Below are 13,135 nucleotides of genomic sequence, written 5' to 3'. Positions count from 1 at the left end.
AAGGAAATAGAAAGAGTGGTTTTTTTAAAAAAATACAGCTAATTTTCTTTTCTAAAAGCAACCAGAACAGATGCTTTATAGCACCATAAACAGAGGAACAATTTTGTCATGTGGCCATCCCAAAACTGTGTTGCCCCTCTATGGGAGCTGAGCAATGTATGGTGAGGAACCAAATATTTCTGCTAGCTTGCATAGACCCTTAATGGATGTTATTAGAATGGAGTAGAAGTAGATTGTGGAGGAGGCTGCACTTATGTCTGGTCCAGAATATGCAGCTAGTACAAAATGCAGCAACCAGACAGCTGACAGGAACAGGCTACTAGTTACTCTGCTGCTGAGAGAGCTCCACTGGCTACCAGTTTGCTACTAGGCCAGGTTCAAGGTTCTTGCATTACCAATTCACAAAGCCACACACAACTTGGGCCCCAAAGTGCCTTAAGGAACACCTGATTCCTTAATCCCTTCCTCAAACCACTGAGCTCTCCTGATGGGGCACTTTTGGTGGCGCCACATGCCTGTGATGTTCAGTTGGCCTTTGCCAGTTTTTAGCATGGCAGGCCCTGCCCTGTGGAACTCCTTGCCAACAGAGCCATCGCTGCTTCAACTGATATGTTTGGCATTGTTTAATATACTGCACTTTTTTAGGTGATGGGGATTTGGGGCGGCTTTGTCATGCTGGCCACATGACCCGGAAGCTGTCTGCAGACAAACGCTGGCTCCCTCGACCAGTAAAGTGAGATGAGCGCCCAGTGCCAGATTTATGTATAGGCTAAGTAGGCCGAAGCCTAGGGCCTCTAAATCTAGGGGGCCTCGCCAGCCCTCCCGCTCCCCAGTGCCGCAGTCTCCCCTCTCCCAAAATTGTAAACCCAATACTTCATGCAAGGGCAGGGCAACTCAGGCCCAGCTCATGGTATTTAACAATAATATCTTATGTCCTTTAGAGGAGAAATTGTGAATTGTAGAATTTTAAATACCCATCATCATCCTTGGCTTCACTCAGTTTTGCATATAACACTCTTCCATTTTCTTCTAGTTGTGAGGGTGGGGGATGGGTAGGGGCCTCACAAATGGAGTAGCCTAGGGCCTCTCTTCATCTAAATCCGGCCCTGTGAGTGCCGCAACCCCAGAGTCGTCTGCGACTGGACCTAGCGGTCAGGGGTCCCTTTACCTTTACCTTTAAACTAGTCCTGGAGCCTCCATTGGCTGAAGAGCAGGGACAAAATACCTTTTCAGTGACTGGCCCAAGGTCACACAATGAGCATCATGGCCGAGTGGGGATTTGAACCCTTGGCTCCCAAGTCCTAGTCTAACACTCTAACCACTGCACCATACTGGCTCTCTGCCACTGGGCTTCTTTCCCTCTCCTTGCTCTTGTGCATTTGACAGCAGCCTGACGCACAGAGAAGCTGCTTTCCAAAAAGGTGGGCCTTCTATCCCCACCTCCCTTGTCTGTACGCATGCATTTCATGAGCAGCTGTCAGACACCTGCCCTCCCAGCCACTTTCTTGGTATGTTCTGCTCGCTCCCTCCCTCCTAGGCTGCTTTTCCTCCTGGCGCAGGCATCTTGGTCAGGCTCAGAGGCAGATTAATTAGCTCGGGGGTGCAGGGAGCGAGGTGTGAGCCAGGGCCTTGCAAAGCAGATGCACTGTCCAGATGGGCAAAGTGACTCCATTTGTTCCCATCTCGAGAGGGAACTGCACTTTCCCTTAACTAGAGCCACTCCTACCATTGGCAAAAAAAAAAAAAAAAAACCCACACAAAAAACAGCCTGGGGATTTTTCCAGCTCCGAAGTTTTCTTCTCCAGCAGATTACATGCAGAGAGGCCTAGTGCCAGGATGGCTGGATTTGCTGCATACAGGCCAGGGGAAACTCTTTTGAAATCATGTGCTTTCTCCTCAGATCCTGTCTGATTGAACCTAACCCAGAGCTTTATCAGAGTCTGAAAAGGGGAAATATATGGCATCAAACAAGCCTCACTCCTGATAATGGCAAGCTTTACAGGCAACAAAGCCCTACTCAGAGTATACCCATGGAAATGAATGGCCCTAAGTTAACCATGGCTCATTTATTTCAACGGAACTACTCTGAGTAGAGTAGTACTAACTTAGGATACAACCTACGAATTGTTTGTAATGTTTTATTTTGGAATATTTAAGATAATGTTTTAATTTCCTGTCAATTATGCTGCTTTGAATGTATACTTGGCAGCTGACTTTCTTCAGTAATGTTTTGTTCTGGGTTGTTTTATTTCATGTTTTAGTGTAGGTTGTAAACCGCTTTGAGATTCCCCCCCCCTTAAAAATATAAAGTGGTAGAGAAATGAAATTTATTAATATTATTATTATACTGAGCCAAACATTTAGTCCATCTAGCTCTGTATCTGACTGGCAGCAGATCTCCAGGGTTTCAGGCTGGGGACATTCCCAGCTCTACCTGGAGATGCCAGGAATTGAACCTGAGATCTTCTGCATGCAAGTTAGATGTTCTTCCATTGAATTACAGCCCTTCCCCAAAGGCCTGTCTCTAGTTGTCCTCTGTTTGAAGAGCTGCCTGTTCCAAGTCTGGATTAAAAATATAGAGCCATGAGAAAGTAGAGCAGGAAGGGCCTTGAAGTTGCCTATCTAAAGTTAGCACCCTGGACAGCAGACTGAGCAGGCACACAGGCCACCTGGTCCCAGTCTTATTCTCCAGGATGGTGCGATGAATTGCATTTCTAGTGAGACTTCAGTAATTTCCCAGTTTGCATCTATACATATAAATCAGCAGCATCAAATTTCATGCCGATCTGTGCACTCTTTTGTCCTCTCTTTTTGCCAATGTGTAAGTGGCCACCCCACAGAGTGGGTGCGAATTGGAGCAGAGAAGCGGCTGAAGAGACAGGTGAGCTTAACTCTTCCATTGTCTGCCACTTTCCCTCTGCAGTTCTTCCACCCCCTGTCTCTTCTCTCCTGCCCTTCTTGGGGTTCTAGATGCATGTTTTCAATTTCCTGCTGGTGTGTTTGCACTCCACCAACCTCTCTCTCTCTCTTAATATATATAAATATATATATTAATTAAACTTTCTGTTTTACAATTTAGAATATTGAAATATCAAAAACTTCCCTTCTTCTCTTTCCACAGTTCATTTTGCATAACAAATCCCTGCATATTTTATATAAACTAAACCTTCAGTATTCCATTATTACATCCATCCAAACTTATTAACACTGTTGAATTTATCTTAATGCTGCCAACATTTTCAAGTGTGCGCAACCCCCCCCCCATATATTCAATAAACATTTTCCAATCTTCTTTAAACGTGTGTTCTTCTTGTTCTCTTATTCTGTCCGCAAGCTGTGGCTATTCCACCAGTTTAAGTTGCCATTCTTCTTTAGCTGGGCCCTCGCTCGTTTTACATTTTGGGGCTAGCACTGCACCAACCTCTCTGCCACTTCTCTCCTCCCATCTCTCACTATAAGCTGCAGCAATGCAGGTGGTAAGAGGACAGGTAAGTGACCGCTACTGGCAACATGTCTGTGGCTGGTTGGAGGCAGGGGGTTGAACTGCAGGTGAGAAGGTACCTCCCTGCAGCTGCTACTTCTCCGCTGCACATTAATCTTTTTACCCTCAAAGAAGCAGCCAACCAAGTTTAATTTCAGGTGGTTGTGTGTAGCAAGCCATCCCATCCTCAGAGGGAACTTCATCTCAGATTGGCAACATTCCAGTGTTTATAGAGCCTGCTCCCAAGACCAGGGGTGGAGAGCCTCAGACACAGGGACCAAGTGCAGTGCTCCATGGCTCTCTCTTTGACCCTTGGGGCTCTCCCACCCCAAAAATCATGTCCCTCCCCAGGTCCTGACACTCACTGGCCCTGCTCCACACCCACCTCAAGTGCTTTTGCCAGCCGGAGTATGTCGTTGGACTATGATAATGCCTCTTGCTTGGATGGATGGATGGATGGATGGATGGGGGATGGAGAGGCGAGCACATGCGTGTGGGAAAACCTCTGACTTTTGCATAGCTGAATTGCAAAATTGTACAAAGGCAAGAGTCACATTGAGGGGACGCGGGTGGCGCTGTGGGTTAGCACTTGCCGATCAGAAGGTCGTGGTTTGAATCCCCGCAACAGGGTGAGCTCCCGTTGCTCAGTCCCAGCTCCTGCCAACCTAGCAGTTCAAAAGCACGTCAAAGTGCAAGTAGATAAATAGGTACTGCTCCAGCGGGAAGGTAAATGGCGTTTCCGTGCGCTGCTCTGGTTCACCAGAAGCGGCTTAGTCATGCTGGCCACATGACCCAGAAGCTGTACGCCAGCTCCCTCGGTCAATAAAGCAAGATGAGCACCGCAACCCCAGAGTTGGCCACGACTGGACCTAATGGTCAGGGGTCCCTTTACCTTTAAGAGTCACATCAGCTACTCTGCCTGCTTTTGCCTCTGTCCCACCCACTTTTTCTAAGCACCATCCCACCCCCTCAGAAGATTGCCTACAAGGGAATGGTTCCCGACCCCTGCCTTAGACTGAGGAGACCCGGGATGCTGGGTCAGCCAGCTCTCTTGCTTGCCTTGCAGCTCTCTTGGCAGGTGCAGGCGAGGCCGTGGCATCATGGATCGTATAAGTCAGCCACAGGCACTCGAATGGAATGCAGAGGGTGTAAGTCCTCATGTTCCAGGCAGTTTCACAGTTTATTTTACACCCTATTAGATTCCAGCTGGCGAGAGAGCTCCCTATAAATATACATAAAGAGGGCCCGTTTACATGACGGTTTATTTGGACGCAAATTCCACAACTGCCTGGCAGGCTGCCTCCTTGCAGTAGCTGAGAATCTGACACATGCACAGAGAAGGGGAAGCAGCGAGAGCAAGAGATTTTCTGTGTTGCTTCTCTGATCCCCATGAACACGCTGATCTCGGCTCTGGTCTGATCCGCGGCAGATGCTACTTTGTTTGCCACCTTTGTATTCTAAACCAGCCTTCCTCCCTGGCTTTTCTGAAGAGAGGACAAGGAGCTTCAGCCAATCCTGGGTCCAGTTGGCTTCAATATGCAGAATGCATGACCTTGCCCTTCACCCTCAGCCAGCAAAATGCCTTCTACCAACCCAGACCCAACCCAGACAGCTCACTCCACAGCGGCAGCCACCATCTGCTTCCCTTAGAGCATTCTCCAGGTGGCAGCTGAAAAGAGCCAGTGTGGTGTAGTGGTTAGAGTGCTGGTTAGAGTGGTTAGAGTCCAGGAAACCTGGGTTCAAATCCCTGATATGCAGTTCAGCAGGTGGCCTTCAGCCTGTCACTCTCTGCCCTAACCCATCTCACAGGGATGTTCTGAGGATAAAATGAGGGCCTTTGGAGGAAGGACAGAATTAAAATGTTGTTGTTGTTGTTAAGCCATTGAGAAACTGATCTCAGGACTGATGACTCTCTGGAATCTCTGAGTCATGGCCAAATGCTGCAGAAACTCCCGACAAAAGCATGAGACAGAGAAAGTCTGCAGCAACAATGAGAAATAATGTTTAAAAGCCCAGGATGTTATTGTTGTTGCTGTTGTGCTTTTTCAATAACTCAGAATCTGGATTCTTCTGGGCTCCAGCCATGCGTCTTCCGGCAGGCAAATCCTCCCGTTTGAGAGAATGCCCAATTTCCAAGTAATTGGCTCTCAGCCAGTTCTACAGAGATCTGATCTAAGCCATGCTTTTGTTTCTCGTTTTGTTATTCTTCCACATTATTATCATTCCCCAGAAGCTCCAGCTGAGATAAGGACCATCTAGGACAAGGGGCTGCTCAGCTCACACTGTGAAGGGCAGCCCTTGCCTCAAAGGCGCACGTCACAAGTAACCAGGGTGACAAGAAGAGGATTATCATCTCATGCGCAAGGAGAGAACCCGGAGCGCAGGAAACAGGAGAGGTGATGTTTTTGTTTATTTCATCCAAGCTCACAAAATCCCAGCCCAAAGATGTCACAGATCCCAACTTCAGGGTCAAAAAACTCTCTAATCACCACCCTTCTTCACCCACCCTTCACTCAGGATTTTCCTTCCTTCGCCTAAGTGAGGAGGGACTGCCAACAAGAAAATTTACTGGAAGCCAGCAAAAACATTGCTTGAAATGACTGTCGTGAAGCCTGTAAACAGAATCGATTGCCAGTAAAACACTCTCACTTCGAACACACTCAGTTAAGTGTCATCGAAAGAGAATTTTAGAAGCAAACTGTACTTCCATTTTTAAAAAATAAATAAATCTCCGCCCACCAGAAAATAGACATTTCTACCTGCTAACAATAATTTGATGATCACATAGAAAGTGGCTGTTTCAGTACATATCTTGTTTATGGTCTGTGTAAATGCTCAAAGTTCATACCTTTTATAAAAATTCTGCAAATATATTTATCTGCAATAGCCAAATCCAATAAAGTTAAGTGGCACAACAGTCCTGTTCGTATATATACTCCAAAACACACTTTCTATTCAATGGGGCTTATTTCCTGATAGTTGTGTATAGGAGGATGGTATCCTAAAACTGCAGTCCTGTGCATACTTTGTCTTATTAAACTCAGTGAGTCTTAGTTCCAAATAAACATTCAAAGGATTGAGTTGCACTTAAAAAAAAATGTTTTCTCTAGAAAGAGTGGCACCAAGAAAATGTGAAAAAGCTGCAATCCTGAACATTGAAAAAATGCCATTTCCATCCTAGGAAATAGATGTAGCACTGGGCTGCTTCAATTTTATTGTCCCATGAAATCTAATCTCACAGCATCACAAGTAACATTTCTGCGGCCTAATTAATTTTCACTGAAGTATGCAACAACAAAATTAATAGTAAACATATTAGCAGTAAGGTTCTCACTTGATTAGGCAGCAATCCCATAGTCTCCTACTTGGCATACCCTACAACATTTCTCTATTGAAGATAAGGACATCCCATTCCATAATGATAATTTTACTATTTATACCCCACACATCTTGCTCCATTGCCCCAGCCACTCTGGGCAGCTTCCAACATATATAAAAACATAATAAAATATTAAACATTTTAAAAAAACCTTCCCCATACAGGATTGCCTTCAGTCGGCTCAGGGGTCAGATAACACCATACCCTCCAACATTTCTCCAGTGAAAATAAGGACATCCTACCATATCCTCCAACATTTCTCCAGTGAAAATAGGGACATTCCAGGATCAAATCAGAAACTGGGGCAACTTCTCTATATCAGGGACGTCCCTGGAAGATAGGGACACTTGGAGGGTCCTAGAGCAAGTCTTATTGTATGCTTTGGGACTTCAGGACAGACATGATTAGGGTTAAAATAAAAAAATTCCTTCCTGTAGCACCTTAAAGACCAACTAAGTTAGTTCTTGGTATAAGCTTTCGTGTGCATGCACACTTCTTCAGATACACTGAAACAGAAGTTGCCAGATCCTTCTATATAGAAGTTGCTATATCTGGCAACTTCTGTTTCAGTGTATCTGAAGAAGTGTGCATGCACACGAAAGCTTATACCAAGAACTAACTTAGTTGGTCTTTAAGGTGCTACAGGAAGGAATTTTTTTATTTTGACTATGGCAGACCAACACGGCTACCTATCTGTAACTGGAACCATGATTAGGGTTGTACCATTAACTGACCAATCAAATGAGTTTGTGGCTGCCACCCCATGACCCCTGCACTCCAACCTCAGAGAGGGAGATCCAGTGCTGTATAGGCCTCAATTGCCATGGCAACATCACAGGAGAGGTGGGCCTCCAGATGTTGCTTGACTATAATTTCAACCCTGAGGTCCATTGGCCAGGTGGCTCATGGGAGTTAGTCTACCAACAACTAGAAGGACACCAGTTCCTTATCCCTGATTTAGATGATGGCACGTACATGTCATCGTAAGGACCCTTCTCAAAGTAGCATTTCCTCCCATGTGAGACAGAAAAGGGAAAAAGGAAAAGGAAAAAAGAACTATAGTCCAGTATTTAATTATAAGTACAGCGATGACTATCCAGGGTTTTCATTATGTAATGAAGAAGCCATCCAGTATTATAACATGAAATATGTTTCCCAAGTCCAGTAGGAGAATGACCCACTGATCCATTTTTTATTGATGGAGATTCAATCAGTAAGTTTATTGTGGTAACTAAAGGCCATGGCAATTACATTCTTACATGCCAAAATACAGAGTAATAACAATAATATACGAGAATGAAAAAGCAGAAGTACCATCAGCTAACTCAACTTCAGATTAAATCTCTGAGTCTCCAAAACAATTTGTAGTGATATGATCTGACTTGCCCTTTCTAATCTTTTTTTGCAGCCAGTGCAAAAAGAGCCACTTGGTGTGTCACAAAGCCGTTAGTGTCACTCCAAAGGAACTGAACCGTTTCTACCAGGGCATTCCTGCTTCCCTATGTCAATGAGGGGTTCAGAAATCTCTCGCTGGGATCTTTGTATAAAGGGCAGATTAACAGATAGAGTGAATCATGGAGATTCTGTTACATGTACAAGGGACTGGACAACCAAACAGTTGGCTTCTTTAAAGGTCACTAGGAGGAGGAGGAGGAGGAGGAGGAGGAGGAGGAGGAGGAGGAGGAGAAGAAGAAGAAGAAGAAGAAGAAGTAGAAGAAGAAGAAGAAGAAGAAGAAGAAGAAGAAGCAGCAGCAGCAGCAGCAGCTTCTATACTCAGGAAAACATATTTTGCAAGATACAACAACCTTGTATAGTCTCCTTAATCCATGCAGTTTTCATAAGGTATATTCTCCAAAAACAGCCAACTCTCAAGGTTGCTTCATTGCAATCATTGTGCAAGAGGCATCCTTGAGAGCTCCTTTTACAGACCAAAATATTGTATTTGCAGGCACTTGTATTTTAATATTAAAATAAAAATAATAATTTTAAAAAGCTGCTGGCTGCTTAATCAGTGGCTGCATTACTAATTGGTAAATATAACCATAAAACACAACTATGTTGTAATCCTATGTACACATCTTTGGGAGTAACCTTATTGAACTAGATGGGTCTTATTAATGAGTAAACATGCCTAGGGGTGTAAGTAAATGCTGCAACCCTAATTAGTGCCAGTGAAAATGTCATGGAAGGCAAGTGATTTTACCCGTTTTGGCTTTCATGTCCCCTTTTTGCCCAGAGTTTCTCCCAATTTCCTTCCCTGTAGCACAGCTCATGAGACACATAGGCTGGGAGCGGTGGGGGGCAGGGTGAGATGTGGGGCTGCCTGGCCCTTTTGTCTCTCCTGGAAGGTCCAGGGATGCTGTGCTTCTTTCACCCTGGAGCCACCAATGTGCGGCTATGCTCCCGCCTCAGTTGATTTTAATGTGCCCTGATAGGAATGGTTGAATCCTTCTCATGTTTCTATCATGATTATTAGCTGAGTCACAGCTGGGGTGCTGCTAATTAAATGTATTTCTTAATTAACAAGATCACAGAGAAAGCACGCCAGCCGGGTTTGGTTTTCAATCACTGTTGACAAAGGCAGCTGCTGCCAGGCTTGGGCTGGGGGCAGGAAGGGGAGGGAGGGAGCGAGGGACTACCCATTGGCAGTGCGCCGCTGCCGCCAACCCAGAACCAGCAAGGAGAACCAGTTCGTTGCCAATGGGCATGATCAGAGATTCAAGGGGATCCCTGGAGAGTTCAGTACGTTCTGCATCAGCAGCCGTGCCACTGCTTCGACTTGCGCCCAGCTCACAGCGCAGCATCGGCCAGACCACTCCTGGCAGCCTTAGTCAATGCAGCATTGCCAATCTGGGTGGAATTAATTGCATGCTGGATGTGTGCTTGTGGCGCCCCCAGCAAGGTGACTTCTGGCTGGATCCACTCAACTTACACCCTTCTCTTGCCATGTAAATAGGACTGTCCCTAATATGGGGTGGGGGCAAACAGCAGGTTGCTTGCACAAATGAGGGGCTGCTGCAGGAATTGGACACTGGCAGCAACAATGATAGGATGACAGGAGCCCACTATGTTACTCAGCAAATTGGATTTTCTTAGGATTCAACCATCTTCACGCCAGGGTGTTGTTAGATTGCAACTCTCAACATGGCCTGCTGTTATGATCAACTGTATATTTCATCTTTTCTTTTGCAGAAAGTTCCATATGCAGCATGTGTCTCTGGGGAAAGATATTATTGAAAGGGGGGTGGTTGGATGACCAATCTCAGTGATCAAGGGGATGGGTAGGCATTATAGATGGAGACATTAAAGGGGTGATGATAGGTGCTTGCATGCACCTGATATCCCATGCCCCATCGAGCTTCCTCCTATTCAGAGCACCAGTGGAGGCTCTCCCACTGTCCCCAACAGTCTGGAAGTTCTGCTTCTGGTCTATTCACAATAATAAAAGCATGTTAATTCATGATTTGACTGTGGATGAGCAGGCTGACCAGGTGTGCATCACCAAGACCTGGGTGAGGGAGCAGGGTGGGTCAGTTCAGTCCAATTAATTGGTCCAATTATTTCAAATATAAGAAAAGCAGGAATTAAAGCAGCAGATAAACTGTCGAATAAGCCAGCAGTCACAGGAATGAAATCATAATTACAGTTGTTAAAAAGCCTGGGCCAACAGAAAGGCTTTCATCTGGTGCCTGACGCTTATCAAGGAGGGTGCCAGGCAAGCCTTTCTAGGGAAGGTGTTCACTAGCTGCGGCCTTGTCACTGGTACAATCTGCCTTGCCTTTTCCAATTTGCTAGCTATGCTGGCTGAGGCTGATGTGAGTTGTAGTCCGAAGCATCTGGAGGCCACCAGGTTAGCGAAGGCTGCCTTAGAAGGTGGTGGTCTTCAGGTGAAGGTCTTAGCTACTTGGAGCAGGCTGCCCTTCAGATACCTGGTCCTAAGCTGGATGCAAATCACCCTCAAAAAATTACCCATTCACATTCTCTTTTGCTTGCTGCGATAACACCCCCAACCCCTCCCCTGCCCAGTCTCTGCTTCCAAGCTCAGCTGCAGGAATGGAGCCAAGGGGGAGGATGGAGAGGACCAGCTGTGGCACCAGACTACCCTGAGGGGGACTTCCCCATGGCAGATTTCTGCCTCTCCTCCTCAGTGCTGAAGAGTGACGAGGTGATGCAAGCAGACTTCCCTCCTCCACCCGTCTTCATTGTGCAAGAGGAGGAAACTGTGGCCACAGCCGTGTGGGCTCTCCCTGTCAATGCTGTGATACATGGCAGCATCAGGCGCTATTTCCCTGCGTTAGCCCTATGACAACAGCAGAGCCGATGGCGAGGGAAGGACCAGCTCTTATGGGAGGGGTTGGGGTTTTGTTTTCCATGCATCCTCCCTCTACCACCTCCAATATTAATACCAGAGTAAGTGGCGATGCCTGGCAATGGCAGAGGGCCTGGGGCTGTTGCTGTAATATTCATGTTGCCTGCAGACTAACCCTTCCCATCTGTGGATGTGATGGAAGAGATTAGGGCCCTCCCACAGTTTAGTGGGCATTTCCTCTTGCCTGATTGCCTCAGTGGGAGATGCCTGTCATTTTTACAGGCACAGCTGCCACAACAGAGTGGGACTAGCCAGTTTTGGCCTTCTGAAAGACAGAAAGAGAGAGACGGTTGCTTCTCATTTGATTCTGCTCCTTCCCTGGCTGCAGCAAGAAGGATTCTGGAGTATCTTCTGCATCACAGCCCCCACCCACGCATTCACTCCCCGCCTTTGGTTTCCCTCACCTCCCTGCTCATCAGTATTTGAAGCTTTAAGTAGCTGCCTGCCCTGGCAGCTTCCAAGCCCCCTTCAAGGAAAATAAAAAAACCCACCCACGCAGCAGCACGAAATCACTGCTCATGTAGTCATGGTCCGGTTGCTCACTGCCAGCACCTGCTGTTGGCCAAACCTGGAGGAGGGATGCTGAGAAGCCTTCTGGGAACAAGCCTATTCCAAGCCCTGGGGATTCCCTTAATGGCCAGTCATAATGATAGCTGCAGGCAGGAGGGGTTTCTAGGCCAGGGCACCACTGCAGCAGTAGCACTCTGCCCCTCTGCCTGAAGAATCAGAGCAGCACTTTGATTAGCTGCAGTGTGACTGTTGCGATCGCATGCTCTGAGACACAGTTGGGGTGCGTGCGTGCCACTGTCTGCCTTCCCCTCTTACTGAACCTTCAAGGGCATCCCTTGATCCTGGGGTTGTGATCCTTCCACAGCTGTTACAATACACATTTAGTAGAATGGGGATGGTGGAATTCTGAAGGCAGCAATACCGTCGTCTGCACACTGCATGGCAGCAGGTGAGGGCATACAATTGTTTAATGTTTCCCTAGGAAAAAATTCAGTATAATTTTTTTTTAACACACACACACATACATACAAACAAACCCACCAGCCTATTAAAGGGAAAGCTTTCTGCCCAGCTCCCTCCCTCTTGTGCTCTTTGTCTATTTGCAAGGTGCTTTGTTCTTACCTTAAGGAACATTCATCAATGGGATTCCACATCTGTTGTCTGAAGTGGTACCCTCTTTTCTACCACCAGCAGCTTTCCCCTTGAGTAGTTTCAAATGCTCATTTGCCCCTTATGAAAAGTAATATGGCCATCCCTATGCAACATTTTATTCTGATGCCTTGCATCCCTTTGGCTGCAGGATAGGCCTGCAGGCAAGGGGCAGGAACCCCCATTAGGAATGCTCCTTACTTCCTCTAAGGGTCCTTCCAGACTGAAGAGGCGCCAGCTTGTGAGAGTGATGGGGAGAGGCAACATTGCATGCATGACATCAGGACATTGGGAAGAACAGGGGGTGGAGCTGAACATAGTGGCTGCATGGCTTCAATGGCCAATGGCTCCTCCGCCACCTGCTCCTGGCACCACCACCAGCCGGAGTCAGCCACTGAAGCTGCACCATGCTCCACACTTTTCAGACATTGGGGGGGGGGGGCTGGCCCACAACATTTGAGGGGCCCAGAAGGGCTCAGTCCCCAGGACTGGGTGTTGATTTGTTGCAAAATCTCGTTTATACAATAGTGCATTACTGGTGAATTTATACCAGACTGTCCGCACATCATTTTGTTTCATTTATTTTCTTGCAGGGCTTCCCTGTTGCTATTAAAGGGGCACACCAGCACTCTAAAAGCAGCAGAAGAAGGACAAATTTTTAAAGCAAAATAAACTGGAATGTTTGTGATACAAAAACATGCAGGGTTTTAGTAGGAAGTTACAGGTCATTTTGCAACAAATCAACACC

The sequence above is a fragment of the Podarcis bocagei genome, assembly GCF_964188305.1.
Source record: "Podarcis bocagei genome assembly, chromosome: 5".
Lineage (NCBI taxonomy): Eukaryota > Metazoa > Chordata > Lepidosauria > Squamata > Lacertidae > Podarcis > Podarcis bocagei.
Note: the sequence above shows the minus strand (reverse complement) of the source record.